The 19,270-nt window shown below is 41.2% G+C and overlaps 1 long non-coding RNA gene across 1 annotated transcript in view; it reads right to left on the reverse strand.

The window, feature by feature from the left end:
• LOC124623212 overlaps positions 1-18,825 on the reverse strand; it is a 71,259-nt gene extending 52,434 nt beyond the window's left edge. Inside the window, exon 1 of the long non-coding RNA XR_006980685.1 lies at positions 18,717-18,825. This is a non-coding gene — a long non-coding RNA (uncharacterized LOC124623212). The remainder of the gene's footprint in view (positions 1-18,716) is intronic.
• Between the last annotated feature and the right edge of the window lie 445 nt (positions 18,826-19,270).

Here is a 19,270-nt window from a genome sequence, read left to right on the forward strand (position 1 = left end):
TGTTAATATTAACTATTTTTTGTAAAGCCATAAAGAGTGTAACAAATCCCCAAAAATCGAACTCAAAGTTCGCGTTAGCACCAAATCGTTAAATTTAAGGTAATTTCATCGTGGTTAGGTATTCACTTTCATAAATTTAATGTAGCATCGACTGATGTTATACATTTTTGATTTCAGGTAACTCCTGTGGGGATACACCACATGCAATCTGCTTGCTTCAAATTCGCAAACCGTAAGTACGGGAGCCATTTTGTATTTTCGTATTGAAAATCTAAAATAAAGTTAAAAGTATGGTCAATCATAATACCGAAACATATCCTTTGTAGGACTTTTCATTATCTCAAAAAAATTTCCATACTTTGGCTATTTTTTGCTCATTTGAATGAGATCCTGGCCTTAAAGCATTACAGATTCTTCTCTTGAAGTACAGTGTTCAGCATTTACAAAAGTACATTTCCATCTGAGACATGAATAACTCTTTATTCCTACTCCATGTTGTTGACTGCTTCAGCTGACATTAAGAACTGAGGCAGAGCACGTCTATTCTCTGCTCTATATTGACCTCTGTGCGAGGGTGCTGCCGCGTTGAGAGAGGGCGTTTCTTCTTCAGCCTCTCCCATTCGTCGTTGCGGATTGTAGCGAGACGTCGCTAATGTCTGTGGTACAGATGTGCGCTGCCGACTTTGGTGAACACCGCAATCTCTGTGCAATACCACAAGCACTACTGCACCAGCAGTTACTGTAGACCAGCCCTGTCATAATTAACGTGTGACAGAAATCGAAATTTCGAACCCAGAGTTCAGTCGTAAAACGTCTTGGAGACCAGCGGTCGACGCTTTCAGCAGTTCATTCCAGCCACAGTTCTTGCTGTAAGTTGTAAGCTGCGAATTCCAGTTTTTAAAAAAAATCTGAGCTTTCCTGTTTGAAGATTAGGTCTCCATCTCGAAGTAGTCACTTTACATTCTCGACCGTCTGTATAATCTTCGCCCTGTATGTTTATCAGACGCTGTAGAATCTGGAATTCAACTCAACTCAACAGACGTCTGTTCTGCCGTCCAAAAACTATTGACAGTACCTCAACTTCCTTGCTAGCCAATACGTATTGACAGTAAGGAAAAAACACTCGTAAGTCTGCACAAGCTGCGAAATCTGACAGAAATGAGCATTATTTTTTCCCCACATATGGCATAGCCAAGCACTGTTGAATTGTGTGTTTTATGTTGCCACTGCAGACTAGTATTTTTGACCGTGAACTAAATACGGACAGCAGTTATCTAAGAAACGCAAACGGGTCTCCTAAATGTTATCACGGCGTTGCTTCCGTTAGATGTAGGCGTACAGTGAACGTAGAAGGGTTCCGTCTCTCGCAGCAAAACTGGCCGTAGTTACCTTACAATCAATAACTTTAATTATTTTTTTGAGTCGTCGATCTTCTGACTGGTTTGATAGTGTCCGACAAGAATTCATCTCAAAGTAGCACTTGTCTCCTACGTCCTCAATTATTTCTTGGATATATTCCAATGTCTATCTTTACGTGCAGTTTTTTTTTCTTTTTCTTTTTTCCACTTTACAGATCCCTCTAGTACCATGTAAATTATTCCCTGCAGTCTTACCAGATGTTCTGTCGTCCTGTCCCTTCTTAGTGTCAGCATTCTGCATAAGCTCCTTTCCTCACCGATTCTGCTCGGTGCCTTCTCATATTTTATCAGTTCACCCAATTTTCAACTGTCTTTCATAGCATGACATATCAAGCGCTTCGATTCTCATCTTGTCTGACTTCCCACAGTCCATTGTTCACTACCGTATAATTCTGCGCTCCAAACGCACATTCTCAGAAATTTCTTCCTCAGATTAAGTTGATACCTGTAGACCTCTTTTGGCCAGGAATGCTCTGTGTGCCAGTACTAGTCGATTTTTACGTCCTCTTTGCCTTGTGCTCCGTGTATTATTTTGCTTCATCGGTAGCAGAATTCCTTAACTTTGTCCAGTTCGTCGCCTCCAATTTTTATGCTAAGTTTATCGCTAATTTTATTTCTGCTACTCCTAATTGCTTTTATCTTTCTTCGGTTTAGTTGCAATCTATATCCCGTACTAATTAGATTGTTCATTCTATTTTAAGAACTCCTGTATTCTTCTCCCCTTTCTCTGAGGATAACAGTGTCATCAGCGAATCTTGTAATTTATATTCTTTCACTTTGAATTTTAATCCCGGTCTTGAACCTTTCTTGTACATCAGACATTGATTCTTCGATCTATGAATGAACAGTAGGGGCGAAAGACTACATTCCTATCTTACCTTTTTTTATTCGAGAACTTTCTTGGTCTTTCAGTCTTCTTGTTTCCTCATGGTTCTTGTATATATAGTATATCATCCGTCTCTCCCTTATAACTCAGTCCTATTTTTCTAAATATTGTGAACGTCTTTCACCAGTTTGCGAAGGTGTGATGCAAAGTAATGCCTCCGAATTTTGTATCTGAAAACTCTAATGATTTTTAAATGAAACATGTGTTATTAACTTTCTGTTCTTCACGTCTGTGTATTTCACAGTATAGTATAGTGTTTTAAGATGCATCGTGACAAACACTGATAGGTTCCGGTGAGCGACGCCAGACAAGCAGGAATATATGTTGTAATTTTGTATTATAGATTGTATGTGAGTTGCTGTACTGAAAATATTGGTTTTATATTTGTTTCGTGACTCACGACTGAGCTCGACGCGGCAGCGTGTGTACCGGACGCTCTTGGGGTCCAACCGACGGCCAGCGGGCGGCAGGCGACTTAGAAGACATTGTCGAAACTGTATTTAATTATTGAAGATTCCTTGCAAATAAATGAACATAAAATTGTATACTGGATGTCCGACATGCTGTTTGATTTCTGCGTAGTAAGTGCTGAAAAGACATATTAAGATAGTTCAGTTGCTAGAAATGTTTGGTATGGCAATCTTTAATTTGAGATTTTTCTAATTGCATGAAGATTAGCAATGCAACTTTAGATGACTATACTTATAAGTCGGAGGAAATCATTAGGAGCTTAAACTGACAGTTAAATGACAGAGCTCTTACGCACTGAACAGGCTCGGAAGTGTAACAATGTCTCTGACAGTTATTATTCGAAGATTTAGATTGATTATTTTGCACTTCAGTATTCATTGCGTACTGAATTCTGATTAAGTTTTGCGAACTGTTAATGCTTGTTTAGCCAGCTTAATAGTGACCTGACGGTCAGAGGAATTGAATGCATGCCAGTTACGCCGAGTAAACCGAATAAAATTATTAATTGCACTTAGGCGGTGTTGAAGAAGTACGATCTAATTATGACTTTTGGTGGAGTGCTGGTGCCTTGTAATCCATTTATAATTCATATCGGAGTAAGATTTGATAATCTGATTATTAGCAGGAGCCTTATCTTTGCCGGCCGTGGTGGCCAAGCGGTTAAAGGCGCTACAGTCTGGAACCGCGACGGTCGCAGGTCCGAATCCTGCCTCGGGCATGGATGTGTGTGATGTCCTTAGGTTAGTTAGGTTTAAGTAGTTCTAAGTTCTAGGGGACTGATGACCTCAGAAGTTAAGTCCCATAGTGCTCAGGGCCATTTGAACCATTTGAACCTTATCTTTGACTGCGATCCATAGCTGATGTGTACTGTATTCACGAGGCGGAGTTAATGGTATCATTTGAAGTGAGTTATTTCAAGACTTTTCGTACTCACGAAAAGGCATAACGTTGAATACTTTCACTACAAAAGTACGTGAAAGAGGACATTGACACCAGCGATTTTAGTGTTGTTCAAACGTCGATATACAGAGTCTTCGTTTGTTTCACAAAATTTCAAACTTTTCCCACGAACGAAATTCGACATTATACGTCCAAATTGTTCATAAGTCTACTTCTGGCTAGCGAAAAGGATCTGCTCTAGAAGAATCGTATTTAAACAGAAGAAGAATTGATTTATATAGGTATTATTGGGGGTTTATCTGGCTCCTGGTTATACTACGATTTGCATCTGTGGCGTCGCGACAAACGGTCACACCAGCAACTATACTACAAATAGGAGACAGTATCCATTAATTAATTTATACCACTCCAAAATACGCACACACACACCACACACACACACACACACACACACACACACACACACACACACACGAACAGATCACAGATACTTCAATAATTACACTCGAAAGTTTGGCAATAACATTCGATCTTTGGTAAAAACATTTGACAGTCGGCAACAGAAACCAAAACATTGCATTGAGACAAGCGTTCAGTTCATAGTGCTGTGGAATGGGGAAAAAACCGCAAATTGGCATTCATAAGAAGGAGAATAACACCAATAATGCAACAGGAGCGTAATATGTAAGAAATTGTCCACGCAACCTGTAAGTACAGTTCAAGACATTACTACTGAATAGGAAATACCAACCACCAGAACTGTTTATAACCTCTCGGCAGAGTGACAAAAATGTAAATTAAATAGCTAACATATGTACATATTCCAGGCCACTGATGATGCCATGCAGAAAATAAAGGTGAAACGCGTATGGCACTAAAATGGTGTTTTATTCAGTTGCTGTCAGACGGTCCATAAGTAAAAATTATTAATATACGGTTGTTAATTAATTACTCGCAGGCAGACTGTAGTTTACGTCACGAGAGGAGGGACAGCGCAATAGTCACGCTGGCGACGAACACATTTCTCCCAAGAGACCAGTTAGTTGGTACTGTCACTGTAGAATGCTTGACTTCATTGACGGAGTCAGAAACTCACTTCTACTTGGACCTCTTCATCACTATCAAGGTAAAGTCCTCGAAGGTGTTATATAACTTTTGGAAATGATGAAAATCGGAGGGGGCCAAATCGGGACCACAGTCGCGACACTCCGTCTTGTCTTTGTTAACCAAGCGACACTTCTGAATACGGTATCGGATGAGTGCGAATACTAACGTTTATATTGATCTGCAACATAGTTTTTACTATAGGGAGTGTGTACAGCGCCATCGGCATCGACAATAACTAAAACATGGCACCACATTTGTCATTGTTTAATTTCCTAACGACTCTGCGACGTACGAAACTGTACATTATGGTACAGTTTACTCATAATTCTCTTGTCACATACAGATATGTACTGAATAAAGTTGTTTCCCTTTAGTAAGAAAAAATTGCTAGTAAGCGCTAGAAGACCTGACCTTTTGCGGAAAAACGTCAAATATGTACCCAACAAAGCAGAGTTTTGTTCGCTACATTTTCAGCGTGTCGCTACATCTGTGAAACGGCAGTAACTTCTGCACCAGAGAGGGTCGTGACTACGCGTATTAGACTGTGATTGTACAGAGGATGATCGATGACAACAAAGCCAAAGGGTCGGTTGTTGCAGACGTCGCAGCGGTCGTGTGTCCGACTCTGTCATGCTGAAAGAGACGGCTTTCGGTTTCCTGAGGGTCTCTCATGCGCCGACATAGTTACGTTACACACAGCCATGTTACCACGCTACAATTCGGTGGCCCCTGGCGGCAGAGGGTTCCAAATATGTAGACACGAATAAAGGTGTAGAATGTTAATGCTTTGTTTAAAATGCTTAAAGAGTTTTCACATAAAAAAAATTCGGAGGAATTACCTTCCAGCACGCCCTCGAACACTTTTTTCCAGGTCGACAGATCTTACGAGCGTGTCTCGACTTTTCCTGAGCCTTGCTACTATTATCAAGCGCAACGTCCGAGCTACCTCTTTGGCTGCCTGCTCGGCCCGCAAACGGGGAGTCCCTCCCTGTCGGTGTAGCAGAGGCAGCGCGTCGCGGGCTCGCTCGGTCGATAGTCGCCGGACTCTTGCCAGTAAACCAATTACACCCAAAAGGAAGAGCCAGCCGCGTGTTAAGCCAATAGTCAGGCGCTTAGGCGCGTAATCGACCGCCTTCTTGCGCCACGGGCTGTTGCTCCCAGAGTCGCCGTAGTCCCACAGCAACACGTGCCGTCTGACTGCGTCTGTTATGGCGACGGAGACTGCTTCCAGCAGCAGCACACTTCCGTGTCGAGCGGCGGCCCGTGTTACCGACCTCTACTGCAGAGGCGGGCGGACTGTGTGGCCTCCGGGTTACAGAGTCTATCGTAACCGGTTCGCCGCTTAGTTGAGTCGCCTCAGCTAAGTAGAAAGCCATGCGGCACGGAGCAGTGACCGACCCGTGCGAAACAGAAACGAATAGACCGTCCCTCCTGTATAGGACTGCAGAGTATTAATGACCGATGAGACTATTTCCACGGCTACTAATATTATATAATGCGTAGAAAAAACTATGTACACATTTTAAAGAGTTTAGAGGAGACAAGAAGAACCCCCTTTCATGTGACAATACTGACGCAGGAGCATAGAAAGTTTTGACACTACTGATGTTCACTGATGGTATTCAGACTGACGTGTGATCAGTATTGTTTTAGAGATGTTGCTGACATCATATGGATTTCTCTTTGTGGGTGAAGAAGAAGCGTTTGCTGTATGAGACGACAGTAGATACTTCAAAATGGCTCTGAGCACTATGGGACTCAACAGCTGAGGTCATAAGTCCCCTAGAACTTAGAACTACTTAAACCTAACTAACCTAAGGACATCACACACACCCATGCCCGAGGCAGGATTCGAACCTGCGACCGAAGCAGTCGCGCGGTTCCAGACTGAAGTGCCTAGAACCGTAGATACTTCTGAAGAGTTTGTGACGACTGGACGGGGATGGAATATGTCGACATTTTCACGGCGCTCGAGACACTTGAGCTTGTAGTACCTCGGAACGAGCTGCTGCAGAAGCAGGGACTGTCACCTACCACCTGCAGTCCGCTAACTGCTTTAAGAACACTGCCCGCGCCTCAGTTTACTGACATACTAAAAAGGTTGTGAGGAGTGGCTTTCTTCCAGAGTTCAGTACTGTAGTTGATCTCTGACTGGCAAGTAGTGTTCCGTGCTCTTAATGTTGGCATCGGAGTTCACCGTGACTACCAACGGAGTTTATTGATATTCAACGGGCATCAGCATTTTGTGAACTATACTAACAAAGAAGATGTAACATATTGGCTTTGTGAAAACTATACAAACAGTAAGTGCAAAGGAAGAATATCCACTTAAAGGACCATACATTTAGGCGAAGTTAGCCATGGTGGTCTTCCAGACGAAACGACAAATGAAGTGTGGAAACATTTTGCAATTGCAGAGAAGCTTGTAAAAGAAACAGATACTATGATTTCATCAATTTAAGCTGAAGACGAGGGACAGCTGTTTAACCGAGGATAGGAGTTAATAACATCGTTACCGTCACACAGAAGTGCGAAACGACTGCTGCATAGCATTAGGCGAAAATATATGGCACCCACACAAGATCTGATTGATGCTGGAGGAATATCTTTTAAAAAAAATATTTACTGATGAACGATGGCAGCAAACTTTTACTTAAAAATGACAATAGAGGATCGAGTGAAAGAATATTGGTATTTGCCAGCGAAAACAGAACATGATGTTTATTAACCTGTGAATCATTCTTTGTGATGGGGACGTTCCAGAGTTCGAGCAAGCAGTTTGTACAGTTGTTTGTACTTGACGCTGATCTTAGAAATACTTGGGAGGAAACAAACACTGGGTCAGCTATCTATGCTTTGCTCCCGAACCCAAACCGAGAAACATGTAATCGTTTTTTAAGAGTTATTAAATCCAAGATCCCTGCAATGAATCCAGCGTCTCTTATGGAGGATTTCGCAATTGCTATCGTCCAATCAACAACAAATTTCTTTCCTGAAACAGAGATTGCGGGTTGCAATTATCGTTTTAGTCAGCGTATGTGGAAACAAATTTAGTACTGCGGCCTTGTTCGGGCTTAGAAAATGAAGAGATTCGCTGTCATAAGAATGTATTCAACTCTAGCACACCTTCCTCTGGGAATGTAAGATAGTGGTGGCTGTGTATTCAGGAGAACACACCTGGAAACCAAAAGCTTCAGGACTTGTACGACTATTTTGTGGATGAATGGCTGGATAACGAGCACCTGCCAAGAAATAGGCGCCATCGCACTAACAACGTCTCGGAAGGATGTAACCGAGGAAAAAACACATTCATATCAAAAGCCCTTGCAAATGTTCCCTTTAGTACAAAAGCATCGAGAAGACGCAGAGTTCCCTGGCCGCCAGTTTGGCCAATTAATTTTAAATATCGATTGGAAAACGAGGAAGAAGACAGGAATTAAAACTGACGACGCCACTGCAAAGGTTTTCAAAACAGTCAAAATTGACAGTAACATGACGGTTTCTAATTCGTGTGTCCTACGCACAGAAATTACAGTGATGAAGAAAATGTCACAATCACTGGAAATTGTAGATGTATGGAAAAGAATGTAATACTCGTCATACTAATCGGCATCTTTTAAATAACGTAAATATTGTAAAAAAAAATTAATTGTGTTCCCTGGTAACGGCAAGAAATTGGCTAAATGTCTCTTGTAATTTGAAAACTACATTATTTTATCCCTGTTGGATGTTGGAAGTGTTGATATAACTAGAGATCCCAGAGGCAACAATTTGGACAAAAATGATGTCCTTACATGTAAATTTTTTTGAATGAATAAACCTCCATTTGGCTTTATTACTTTATTTATTTCGGATTTTATGCCATTATCAAGTACAATGCTAAAAGTTCTTACACATATCATATCTGTTAAGGCAGTCCAAAGCCGTAACAGGTACGACATATTCGTTGTCTAGGAACTTCCAGTATTCTATTTGATAACGGCATGAAAGTCGAAATCTAGATAGCACATAAGGTAAATACAGTAACACAGTCAAATGGTGGATTATTCATTCAAAAAATATTTCATGCTGTGGCTCAAAACCATCGAAAACTTTTCAAATGTAAATGGTCATATGTAACTTGCTCAAATGGCTCTGAGCATTATGGGACTTAACTTCTGAGGTCATTAGTCCCCTAGAACTTAGAACTACTTAAACCTAACTAACCTATGGACATTACACACATCCATGCCCGAGGCAGGATTCGAACCTGCGACCGTAGTGCAGTTCCAGACTGGAGCGCCTATAATCGCTTGGCCACACCGGCCGGCTATGTAACTTGCCTCTGAATAGGGTCGAAACAGTCTTCTTTAACATTTCATCGTATATCGAAACTAGTGCCTAATGACATATGTCGTAGATTACAGCACACTGTGCCACACCGACAACCAGGAAGCAAATTCTTAGGGTGCTTGTACTCGCCTGTACCTGAAGAGCCCCAGGCTCCGTGCAAGTGGTCCAACCCCCTTCAGAAAAGCTGATTGCTTAGTTGCGGCTACAACCATTATTCGTGAAACACCTCGCTGTTTTGACGGTGTTAGACAATCATTAGAACGCAGGTTCCAGTTGTGCGTTAGTGCGAATGGACGATATTTTCAGCAACATCTCTAAACAATACTCATCACAAGGCAGTTTGTTCACCATCTCTAAACATCACTACCGTAAACATTTCTGACGCTAGGCGTGTGTAGCGCAAATCATTGCCAGTTAAGTGCCGCCTGTGTTATGCTGATAAGGTTAAATGAACAACGTACAGCTGTGAAATTTTGTTTTACTCGGTGAAAATGCTGCTAAAACTATTGAAAACAGCATACCAAGATGACGGTATCGGAAAAAAGTTGTGTACGAGTGGTTTGCACGATTTAAAAATGGCGACATGTCGATTGATGACAAACCCCGTTCTGGACGTCCATCAGCTACCCAAATTGACAAAAATATTGAAAAAAAATTGAGAGTTTGTGCTCACAGACCATCGACAGACAATTTAACAACTGTCAGAGTCTATTGGTTTGTCTTGGAGCTCGGTTCAGTGAATTTTAACCTAAGATTTGGGAATGAAAATCGTTGCTGTCAAAGTCGTTCCTCGGCTGCTGACTGACAATCATAAGGAACGTCGAGTTGAAACATGTCGTGCCTTGAAACAACAGCTTGAAACAGATCCAGATTTCTGTCAAAGGTAATGAACGAGTCATGGTGCTATGGTTACGATCCAGAAACAGAGCAACAGTCAAATCAGTGAAGACGTCATCGACACTATAACAATACGTTTACTTTTGTGCGTTAACATACAACTATAAACGGCGGTGAACATATATTTGCAGAGAAATGCACATAATCATAGATATTGTATTTTAGGCCAATAGACATAACTAGTTATTGTAGTGGTCAGGGGTAAATGACTATTGAAAATATAATTTTTTTCTTTTCTTTTTTTTTTTTTTTTTTTTGATAGATCAATATGAATTTTCTAAGGGACCGAAGTTTATCATGCATTTACCAGTAGGATAAGGTGCGGAGAAAATATTTCGCCGTATTCAACTTCTGTCCGATTTTGACGACACAATTTGTGACTGAACCATCAAAATTTGCAGAAACATAAAAGAAAATTAAATACGTATGGTCATGAAGTAGCGAGACATAGGTTCTATACTAAATAATTAGTCCATACCTCCTTTACAAGTTAACGCCTTACTAATATGTTTGTCGTATGCCTTCTTGCGTAAATTGGCTTGGGTGGTCAATGTTATTCTGGCGTCTAAACTAGCGCTTGTTTTGTTACACTTAGGAACTGAATTGACCCATTCATTTTTCTCTTGGTCAGAAGACATCAACTCACTCAGAGTGAAACCAGTAGGCAGGTGCGGTAGATTATTCACAATCTCCTCGATAGGTAACTCAAAGTCAACCCAGCGAGTCTGCTGATTTGGTCCATACCTACAAATGAAACGATTAAACTCCTTGAAGTCGGGTTCGACTGGGGCCTAAGTTTTGAGAAGGATTTGCCTAATTTGACGACGAGCAAGGAAAAGTCTCCATCTTTTGCAAACAAAGTTAGACTCATGTCTGAGAGAATCGATTCAGGTCTTCCGAAACTAGGAAAGTAGTCACGTTCTAAACGATTGATCATTGGTTGAGTGTTTGCAGATCTCATAGCGTACAATCTCAAATGTTTGGTAAATAGATCGATGACAGCTACGAGGTACCTTAGCCCTCCACGGCCTCGTGGGAGTGGTCCTGCCAAATCTATGCCTAGGATTTGTCTTGGTTTCTCTGTGATGATAGGACTCTAAGGCAGTATATTCGAAAGATTAAAAGATTTTGCCTTTTGACAAATGACACAGTGTTTCAAGAGCTTATGAATTCTGCTATGAAGGGTAAGGATGTAGCAGTACTTTGCTATTTTATGCTTACACTTTCCTGGACCAGTGTCCCTATGTGTATGCCAGAGTAAATGTTCTACATATTCCTGCGGAATGGATACTAGCCAATTTCCTGATGGCAATGATGTTCGGTGGAAAAGAACTTGATTATGCAATTTGTAATATCTGCACATGTGATGGGTACGATTAGTTTCGACGATCTATTTCACACCCTCCTACTTTGGATCAGTTCCTGCAATTCGACAAACTGGTTACAAAGATCAAGAAAATATTTCCGATGTATTGGATCCTTCATCAAAGGAATTCTGTAATTTGACATTTGTTCCAAAATTTAAGTACTATCAGAAGAGCCTTCAGGCATGCGAGGTAGAGCATCTGCAATAATGATATCTTTGCCATTTATATAGATTGTTTCGAAATCATATTCCTGCAAAAAAAGACACCACCCCGTAAAGTGAGGATGTAGGAGTTTACACGTCAGAAGAAAACTAAGAGCCTGATGATCAGAATAAACTTTGATTTTCTTGCCATTGATGTAGTAGTTGAAAATCTTGAAAGCCCAAATTACTGCAAGAGCTTCCAATTCGGTAACAGAGTAGGATCTTTCAGTTTCTGTAAGAACCCTACTAGCAAAACTAATTATTCTGATTTCTGGTTTTCCATTGGCTTCATGGATCTGAAAGAAATGCGCTTAACCCCTGAAAACTTGCATGAGATGGCACACAACATTCCTTTTCCATACCTGGTTGATGAAGAATGTTGCTATTTGACAAAGCTTCTTTGATATCGAGGAATGTCCCTAAACAGTCGTCAGTCCACTTCCACTGAGTATTTTTATTTAACAGTTTCAATAAATGAGGGTTGTTCATCACTTTCTTTCGTAAGAATCTTCTGAAGAACGAAGTGAGTCCGAGATAACCTTTAAGATGTCGTTTTGAAGACAGAACAGGAGAATTTTTAATTGCGCTTAGCTTAGCCGGATCAGGACGGATTCCGTCAGATTAAATGACGTGTCCGAAATGCCTGGTTGAATCCTCGGGACAGAACAGGTAGTTGGAATTGTGGAAAGGGGCCAAAAATGAGCGGCTGTTAGTTACACTCGAACACACAACTTTATTTGGTTGCCCAAACATTACAGCGCAAATTTCCGAGCTTAACTATCGACTGAATATGTCACACAACCTTATGGCTTAAGGGCACAACCTCTTTAATTTTTAAAACGGCTGAAGTCCGATTATTTAAAACACAACTACAATAGATCCAGAATGAGATTTTCAAAAGGCAGAAAGCGCAAGGTTTTATCCTTAAATAATATTTCAAATGAGGCTGAAGACTCAAACAAACGAAGATTGGATAAGTAAGAAATTTTAATTTTAAAACGGCTGAAGGCCCATGATTTAAAAACATAACTGCAATAAATTTTCAAAGGTAGAAGGCCCAATGCTTTATCCTTAAATAATTTTAAAAATGGAGGCTGAAGGCCAAAACAATCCAAGACTTAGCAAGTAAGGAACTTTAATTTTAAGACGGCATGATTGAAAAACCACAACTACGATAAATTTTTAAAAGGCCCAAAGCTTTATCCAAAGTATTTTAAATGAGGCAGGAAGCCCAAACAATGCAAGACTTCACAAGTAAGGAACTTTCGATTTTAAAGCGGCTGAAGGCCCATTATTTAAAACCCAACTAAAAATATCCAAATTCCAACCACCGGCTATGAGCCTTTAAAATACACAATCAAGCACCAATAAGAAAAGGCAGTACAGCCAGCGGCGCTCAGAAGTTCCTGGGGGTTGGTCTGCACTTGAAATATTAACGTTCACTTAGAGGAGACAGGTAGTCGGCCCAACTATATCCGATCCGTCGGCAACCCAACCAAGAGACAGTCAACGGGCCCACCTCAAGACGACTTGCTTTCCACTCGACCAGTACACAAGGAATTGCAAAGCCAAAACATAAAAGGCGTAGCCACCCACAACCAAGTATGCATACGCTGTCAAAACTACACACACGTGTTGGACAGCGACAACACGGTGTGGAAAGCACATCGCCTGAATTTTTCGTCACCGGCCAGAGCAGGTAACCGGAACGCTAACGGCTACAAGGCAGGAAATTCCGCTGGTGCACTCGGACTTCAAATAACCAAAATACAGTTAAACTCCACCGGATGGTGACCAAACCTTCGCCAACTCGAACACTCGCTGTTGCTCACGGTATACGCCCAATAGCCAACCATGAAAACCAACGGCACAGTGTGAAGAGACTGGCTTTGGTAATTAAATAACCACTCAACTTTGATGTCCTGGATCGGTGAGCCACGAACCTCGTAGCAATCGGAACAGCTCCCACACACTCCGACGCTGCGTAGGGACCGCCAGCGGGCCCAGCCCATTGCGCAGCGCGGAGACTTCCTGGCTGATCCACACCAACCGACCGACCGCCACACATCAGTACGGAGACAGCACTAGAGTAACTGAGCAGTTGAGATCACAAGCTACACACAATTTCACGAACACTTGCACGAAGGACTAGACAATACTAACGGCAGCGACTGAGCAATAACAAGGACGAATCACGAGTTGGCACACGCTGGCAACCCATAAGCAATCGCCTGCCGACATACACGTCTTCCGACAAGACGACCGACCACGACCAACCAAGATGGTCCGCACTCGAGTGAGGCATCGGTGAGTCATGGCTGTCCGGACCTCACTGCAGCCGCGCCCCGACTCAACTTCTGCCGCGTCGTTAATCAAACACTGCCAGGTCCGAACTGCACTGCTAGTGCCTACCAACCCACTGGCACATCCGAACTAACCCGAACACACGACAACCGGGGAGTAATAGCAGTCAGCAAAGATAATACGCCAGGGCTTATATCGATAAGCGCCGCTGCTGCCGCTCACGGGCAGGCAAGGCGGCAACTCAGTGACACCAGTAATTGAAATTAACATAACGAGGTGGTGGTAGTACAGTAAAAACAGGATGTCAAATGAGATATGGCACGAACACTAGCCATGCGCGACTCAGTGTCCTAAGAATTTCATTTCGGCTCGTCCAAAGTGTGGCTTTTGCAAGTTGGAAGTGACTCCGTATTCCAGGAATCGCTGAAACACTTTCTGTATTAGTTCAACGTGGCCTTCCCAAGCTTTAGTAGCAATTCAAAGATCATCGACGTAGAGAGTGACTTCATCAAGAAGATCTTGACCAAGAACATTAACTAGGTTCAAAATGGCTCTGAGCACTATGGGACTTAACATCGGTGGTCATCAGTCCCCTAGAACTTAGAGCTACTTAAACCTAACTATCCTAAGGACATCACGCACATCCATGCCCGAGGCAGGATTCGAACCTGCGACCGTAGCGGTCACGCGGTTCCAGACACATTAACTAGGGCAGAGATGAATACTCCAGAACTAACATTCAATCCAAAAAGCATGACCCGAAATTGATAAGATCTGCCGGCGAAGATAAATGCCATATACTTTCGTGAGTTAGGATTTAGTCTCATTTGCCAATATGACATCTTCAAATCAATGCTACTCAAATAGGCCTATTTAATTCCAAAAAATCTCTGCAGGTGTTCTTCAATCGCTTCAGGTCTCGTTCGTACTGGTACAATTATTTTATTTATGTTTCACGCGTCAGTACGAGTCGTACTATGTTATCCTGTTTCAAAATCGTCAATGGCGAATTAGAAGACTCTATTATGGCTATCCAGCTCAGCATCTTCTTAATTTCATTGCGAACTGCTTCCCTCCTTGCAAACGAAATGGGGTATGTCGTCCGACAGAAAGTTTAGTGCGGCACCACTTCCATAGTATATTCATAGTCCTTTATAATACCAGGTCGTTTGGAAAACAGTTCGATATATTGTGACAACAAACTGAATAATTCCTGTCGCTGAGTTTCAGATAACTCTGTTAATTCCGAGGTCTTATTGGTTATTTCCTGCGGGGAGGGTAAGTCACTGACTGTTATTGTATCATTAAATACATCACAGTTACAATAGAACAAGTTGAAATGATTACGACAAGGAGTTCTGCCTATACTTTGTAATCTAATGCTATTACAAGTGCCAAAGTTTTTTACTCTTTCTTTCACTAACTCCAGTGCTACTTCTGTCTGGTGTACCAACAATGTGCAAATGCCAGTATAAAGGTCTGTTCGGGCTCTATATTGTCTTAGAAAATCCATTCCCAAGAGACATGGCACTGCTAAATTCTTGATAACGAGAAAAATACATTTGATTGGTATTGATTGAATCTGAAGTGGTACCCAAGCTTGTATACTGGCCTATTGTGTCTGAGAGCCGATGGCTCCTGTTATTGAACATCCTTGGACCGGTAATGTTGGAATTTTAATTAATGTACTAATTTTCTTATAGAAACATAAGGACACAGCATTAATATTTGCACCTGTATCTAGGATTACAGTCGTCAAAATTCCTGCTATAGTAAGTTTTGTCATAACTTGCACTTAGTCATGTATCGGTTCGTCACCGTCAGTCGTCTCTTCCTCTTGTAATAATTCTTCTCTCATGTCTATTCCGTCATTGTATCGCAGTACAAGTACGTCTGGTTAGTCTCTTTGTCGAAGTGGTCGCCCCCATTCTGTCTCACAGCATCCCTTAAGGAGCTTTCAGATGCTGAAATTAGTTTTCCTGTTTGCGTGGTTTTGATTGGCCTTCATCATTAGGAAGTTCGATCAATCTGACATTATGACAACATTGAGGAACAAAATTACTATTATGTACAAATCTCGTGTCAAAGCGTTGTTGCGTTTGTTCTTGTGTCCAATATGTGTTACTATCTTGCACGTTCGCGAAAAATACAGGGGGATTGTACTGCTTTCGCGGGGTCTGATGATTTTTATTACCATTATGATTTCCGGAATTGTTACTGTGAAATCCACCTTCACACTGTGGCTTGCCGTTAAACTGTGTGTTTCTATACATTCCATGCGCTTGATTTTTACTAGGCATGGAGTTGTGTTGGTGTGAGTGGACGTTATGAGCTGTTCGTTGCTGCCCGTAATCTGAATGTTGGCCGTTCGAGTACGGTGCATTCCATTGCGATCCGCTCTGCTGTTGCCAACCTTATCGACTGAAACCGTTTCCAAACTTCTGCTTGTACGGTTGAGTGCCGTACTGGTTACCAGTCGTGGTATACACGGGATTGAATCGGTTATGTTGATTATGTCTATTCCTTTTGTACAGATGCCCATTGCCTTTGTTTCCGTTTTGCCAATCGTTACTGTTTTTGTAATCATTTCCTGGTTTTTCATAGCCGTTACTCTCGTAATGTTGTGCCCAAGAAAAGTGTGGAGTGTTCCGCGGTTTGTCAACTCTCATGTCCTCGTAGATCAGGTCTAGGGAATCTGATATCGACAGAAAGGTATCTGGATCATCATCTTGTATGGCTATCAGCTTTTCATGAATTTATATGGGTAATTTAGACTTGAAGATCATAATTACATCTTTACTCTTAATGGAGGTATCCCAAAACCGTATTTTGCCAAGATATTTTTCGAAGTACTTTCTCAGGCTACTATTCCTGGGGTCAAATTTTTCCGCGTTATAAACTTCTTTACGAAGGCGCTTCTGAACACTTTCGCTCCAAACTTTGCTGAGCAAACAGTGCTCAAACTCCTCATATGATCGACACTGATCAACCATTTCGATTCCCCATATTGCTGATTCGCCAACCCAACTATATATCCGGTAACAAATTGGATACGCTGTCTGTCGGTCCACCAATTTGGAAAAATACCAAAGAATCCACGAAGAAAAACAACTGGGTGTATATTTCGTTTTCCGGATTAAAAGTTTGAAAAACACGATGTTTTATCATGCTTTCTTCCTTCATCGTTTGTGCTACTGAGTCAGATTCTTGGTTTCGGTGACTAACTGAAATATATGGTGATGAAGTGTGTTCATTAGATACAACAGGTATTCGGAACTGCCGAAATAATTCATCTTCTTCCTCTGAGGCTAGAGAGTTAGGAAAATTCGGTCTCTGTATTCGGGAACTACTACTCACTTGTGCCTTCAGGTTATTTAGCTGTTCCGTTACCTCTTGCTTCCAATTTGGTATTTCTTGCTGAAGGGTACGCCTAATGCTACCGAGTTCTCCGAAGCTTCCAGGAGCTGCCAAGATACTGAGAGTGGTTGCTTTCACTGTCTCTACTAGGTCTTTGTTCATTTTATTTTCGACAAATTTGTCCTTTCCAGCAATCCAGTTCTCATACTTTTCTCTAAATTCTCTCTCATGCCTATCTAGCCTCTCTTTTACTTTTGTTTCAGTTTACAGAGTCAAATTTGACATTCCCTCGGTTAGTTTTTCTAACTGCGTAGTTACTCTGTCTAATCTATGAGTAACCGTGATTACAGAGGAGTCAAGATTCTTGCTTATGTCTCGGATGTCAGCTGTCTCCCTTTGCATGGTAGCTAAAGTGTCATTCAGTTAGGAAATTATTCCACTTCGCATTTGAAAAACTGCATCCTTAACATGATTTGCTACTTCGTTGGCTACGTCTTCTCTAACATTTTTATTTCGTCGCTTACTGTGGAAAGTTTATCTTCAAGCGAGCCTAATATTTGTCTATTTCCCTCCATCAAATCTTCTTTCATTTTACCCTTTTCGTCTTTCAAATCCTTTTGAATGGAATTCACCATTTGGCGATTTTCTTCTTTTAAATCATTTTTAATGGAATTCACCATTTGGCGATTTCCTTCTCTTAAATCATTTTTAATGGAATTTTCTTCCTCCATCATTTGACTTATTTGATTGAGTAGATGTTTGAATACATCGGCCGTCAGTACCCTTGGATTACTTTCACCTGCCTACTTTGTAACCGGTATATGGCTACTAGTACTAGTGGCAGAAACAGTGCTGACATTGTCTAGTTCAGTAACATTATGGTGTGAGACATCAAAGTCCAATTCCTACTTCACTTTCTACAATTGTTTCGATTGGTGTCTCAGCCCTACCAATTATCCTGCGGGACCGTAAGCGACGCGACACTTCACTCGTTTCATTTTGTTCATTTGAATCTAGAGATGACATTTTATCGTTTGTCATAGGTCCCTTATTTACAAACAGTAAGTCAATGAAGTTCGTTTGAGCTACAGCCGTCTGCTGTCGACAGAGATGTAATTTATTGGCAGCGAGTCGACCGTCACTGCTACGTCACAAGATCGGAATGTCGGGTTGCATGTCACGAGAACAAGTGACTATTCTGGACCGTTAAGAAAGTATGGCTGCACACGGATCAAAATAAATGGAAACTAATACTGGTCAGCTCCGTGAACAGGCAGTGGACATTCAAAAAATCTGATATACAATTCACGACAATGGAATTTAAGCAATCGTTAAAGAAATGGCCAATCTATTAAATGCAAACTACTGGCTTTGAAGTAAATTTTCTACTGTAACTACTAAAAATCGTCACAGATTGATTAATGACGGCTGAAACTAAGGAAGCTTGGCTACGGCTGACAAAATTTTAACTTACGTTGCTGATGATTGCCTTCGGCGACGCAACAAGATTTTCGCACAAATTCTGTTCCAAAAATCTCTTTTCCGTAAATTTCTCTGCCTTATCTCGGTTGTTCGCTGGATGGATATTGGGTGGTGTTTGATGCATGAAACAAATCAAAAGCACAAGATTAGCTACAATTCTTTATGAAAATTTCCACACTGCCTATCTTACTAAAAAAAGTTTTATTCCTTTGAGCAGTACACGAGTTTTTTAATTCGTGTCTCTGTTTGGGCGCCAATTATAACAATATGTTTACTTTTGTGCGTTAACATACAGCTATAATCGGCAGTGAAAATATACTTGCAGAGAATACCTATTGTGTTTTAGGCCAATAAACATAACTAGTTATTGTAGTGGTTTTGAATACCTTTACTGGTGAGGGGTAAATGAATATATATATATATATATATATATATATATATATTTGATTGCTCAAAATGAATTTCCTAAGGGACCGAAGTTTATCATGCATGTACCAGTAGAATAAGGTGCAGAGAAAATATTTCGCCGTATGCAACTTCCGTCCG

Source organism: Schistocerca americana, chromosome 1 (genome assembly GCF_021461395.2).
Source record: "Schistocerca americana isolate TAMUIC-IGC-003095 chromosome 1, iqSchAmer2.1, whole genome shotgun sequence".
NCBI lineage: Eukaryota > Metazoa > Arthropoda > Insecta > Orthoptera > Acrididae > Schistocerca > Schistocerca americana.